Raw genomic sequence first — 3,444 nt, forward strand, 5'->3', positions numbered from 1 at the left:
AGTCTTTAAATGTGTCTAACTTTTGCTTGAGTCTCTTGTCATATGCTTCTTTGAGTTTTTCTTGTTTTTATTTCTAAGTTTTTGAACTATTGCTTGAGATCTATGCCTTGTGTTGTTGTATGCTCCTTGAAATTGATTTTGAGCTAATTTTAAGGAACTAAGTGTTCAAGACACCCTAAAATATCCTTCTCATCATTTTAAGTACCTAATTTTGAAAAGAAAAAGTGTTTTCAAGACCAAAAACAGTTTGGCCGAGAGCCTTTACAATGCTTGGTGAATCCATTTGGCCAATTTTACTAGGTGTTATGCTACCAAAATTTATACTTGGATTTTGGGTGATATTGGCAAATTAGTTCCATGCTTTGACTTGGTTATGATCTTTCATGGTGTATGCATAATTTGAGGTATAATCTTGGCTTGTTCAAATGCTTTCCATAGAGTCCTTAAAAGTGCTTTTCATTGTTTTAGTCTTGTTCAAGTTTTGTCTTTAAAAACAAGTTTCCTTAGAAGTTAAACTTTCTTGTTTTTTTTTAGCTTTGCTTGCTTGTCTTTAGGTAATCTTTGTTTTGTCTTAGTAGTTTTCTTTTCCTTGTCTTCCTAGAGTGTTGTGGCCGAGCCACTTGTATGAGCTTTGAAAAGGTTTTCATCTCTTTAAAGGTGTTTTCACTTGTTTGGAAGGTTTTTGAGTGCTAGCCTTGCTTGTGTGCTTTGGGAGTGTGATCAAAAACACTTGGGTGCTTGAGAAGACCACACTTGGTCTCGGGTTTGGAATTGTTTGTTAGCCACTAATGTAAAATAGGCTTTTTATACTGGTTAGAAAAGGCTTTTTATACCGGTTCTAGTATCGATATAGATGTAGGCGGTATAGAATGTTTGATCTTTCTACATCGGTTCCATGACAGGTATAAAAAATTATTTTTTATACCATTTCTAAAAACCGGTATAGAAAGTTCTCTTGGAAATGGAAAGTTATGTAAGAAAAAATGACTTACTATACTGATTATAGTTCCAACCGGTATAAAAAATTACACATTTTACACCAAATATGACCTCAACTGGTATAAAAAGTGATTTATTATTTTTTTATGAAAAATTCGTTTATGCTTTTTACCACATACCAAACCTGTATATAATTACCCAAAACATCCAGAAAACAAATCTCATTCAATCTAATATTTACATGAAATTGAATGTAATGTTTATATGAAATATAATAGTACTCCAAAACGAATTACTACATAAGTCATAAAACACCTAACATCATCTTATATATTGTATATAATTACCCAAAACATCTAGAAAACAAAGCTCATTCAATCTAATATTTACATGAAATAGAATCTAATGTTTATATGAAATATAATAGTACTCCAAAACGAATTACTATATAAGTCATAAAACACCTAACATCATCTTATATACTGTATATAATTATCCAAAACATCCAGAAAACAAGTCTCATTCAATCTAATATTTACATGAAATAGAATTTAATGTTTATATGAAATATAATACTACTCCAAAACGAATTACTATATAAGTCATAAAACACCTAACATCATCTTATATAAACACTTAAAAGAAACGAAGCCCACTGCTCACGAACTTCCTTCAAGACTCCTTGATCCATTGGAGATGTGTCATTGAAAATCTACACAATGAATACTTGAGTCAACAATCCTTTAGTGATAAATACTTAAGATGTGTTTTATAAATTGTACATATTACCATATCCCATGAGTCAACAATGTTTGCGGATATGATTCTATGCATGTGCCTCATGGTATAATATCCACACTCATAGCTTCCCGGTTGACGTGAGCACTACAAGTTAAATTCATATAATATCATAAATTTGATAATTGTATTTCAATAGTTTGAAGATTAACTACTTACAGTTGGCGCAATGAACTGCAACTTCTTTCTGGAAGTGATTTGTTGTCCCTGCAACCTAGAATGAGCCTCAACCGCTCTGTAAAATTTAATGTATATTGAAATTGTGCCTAATATGGAACTTATTAAATTAAATTATATAACACAAAAAATAAGTTAATAAAAAAAACTTACGCTTGTAAAGTACTTTTAATTTTCAAAGTGTTAGGCTTCTTGTGTAATGAACACAAAAGAACCACAACAAACTTCTGAGGAAGAATTACCAGCAACTGCTAGTGACCCCTACAAATTCAAATACCATTATATACAATTAAGTTTTACGTAAATATAATTTAATGTATAAAAGACATTCTTACTGCTGCAAATAAGGCGCTAAGTACACTTCTTTTTTCCCAACATCAAATGCCTCTAATAGGTACTTTTGAACCTCTTCACTTTTATTCCCAACGCCTTGAATGGCAATAGGATCAATAAATCCATATATGTAATCATTCTTCTTCTCAGTGCATCTACGATGTAAATACCTTAAGCATTGAAAATAAATAATATAAGAATAACATATTGAATATATTCAAACTTCATAAAAGTAATAAAAGTTTACTTACAACAACCAAAGTTGTAATACTGATATACATAACATATCAGTGCCAGAGAGAACTTCAAAAATATACTTCAAAAATATCAGTGCCAGAGAGAAAATTATTACCTTAAAAGTGAGTTTTGTGAAATGAAATTAAGCAATAAACCAAAGTCTAAAACATGAATGATGTGTAGAAAATAAAAAACATGTATGATTTAGTTTGAGTAGATCAGTATATGAATAAACCACTGCTAAAGAAGAAAGAAATAATCAGATCCAAACCAGAAAACTAAATCAAAAGTTAATTCATTACAAGAATAGTAACCACCAAACTATTGGATACGAAGAAAACATTTATGTATATCTACATTGAGAATTAGGTAGTTCTAAATTATTTAAGATAATATAAACCAAAAGAATTACAAAAGTTGACTAGATCTTACAAAACGAAATTAATTTAAACTGGGTTTATATGATCCAATATTTCAATCAAAATTAAAACCATTGAATGATTTTTTTTTCTCGGAATCTTGACTTGGTAGAGAGTAATACTAGAGTCTTGAATTTAACTAAAGCTTAAACATGCCTTAAAATAAGCTTGTTTAATTTTGAAAGAACATATATAAAATATTTCAAAAAAAAAATCTTCGTGCCTTCGAAAACTGAGAATAGTTATAAATATGTAAAACGTATAAATATTATAATTTCTTATAACTAAATAAATTATCGTAACTTAAAAACGAAATGATCGTAATTTTCAAAAGAAAATAGACATAAATGAACATAACTTCAAAAGAGGAGAGTGAAGAATTATACAATAGTCAATGTTGCTTCTTACCAAAAGGATCTTCCCTTCTTGTGCTGTCTCTGCAGAAAAAAAAAATAGAAAAAAAGAGAGAGAAAATAAACAAGTGAAGAACAAAGACAAACAGAAATAAAGTTGAAGTTCCTTAAAGAGATCATGAAAGTTT

General features: G+C 29.4%; 1 long non-coding RNA gene across 1 annotated transcript; it reads right to left on the reverse strand.

Moving 5' to 3' along the window:
- Positions 1-1,507: 1,507 nt before the first annotated feature.
- Positions 1,508-1,925, reverse strand: LOC114165562. Its single transcript, XR_003599737.1, has 3 exons — positions 1,897-1,925; positions 1,729-1,824; positions 1,508-1,651 (listed from the first exon to the last, which is right to left on the reverse strand). It is a non-coding gene; the product is annotated as an uncharacterized LOC114165562 (long non-coding RNA).
- Between the last annotated feature and the right edge of the window lie 1,519 nt (positions 1,926-3,444).

This window comes from Vigna unguiculata, chromosome 1 (assembly GCF_004118075.2).
Source record: "Vigna unguiculata cultivar IT97K-499-35 chromosome 1, ASM411807v1, whole genome shotgun sequence".
Classification (NCBI taxonomy): Eukaryota; Viridiplantae; Streptophyta; class Magnoliopsida; order Fabales; family Fabaceae; genus Vigna; species Vigna unguiculata.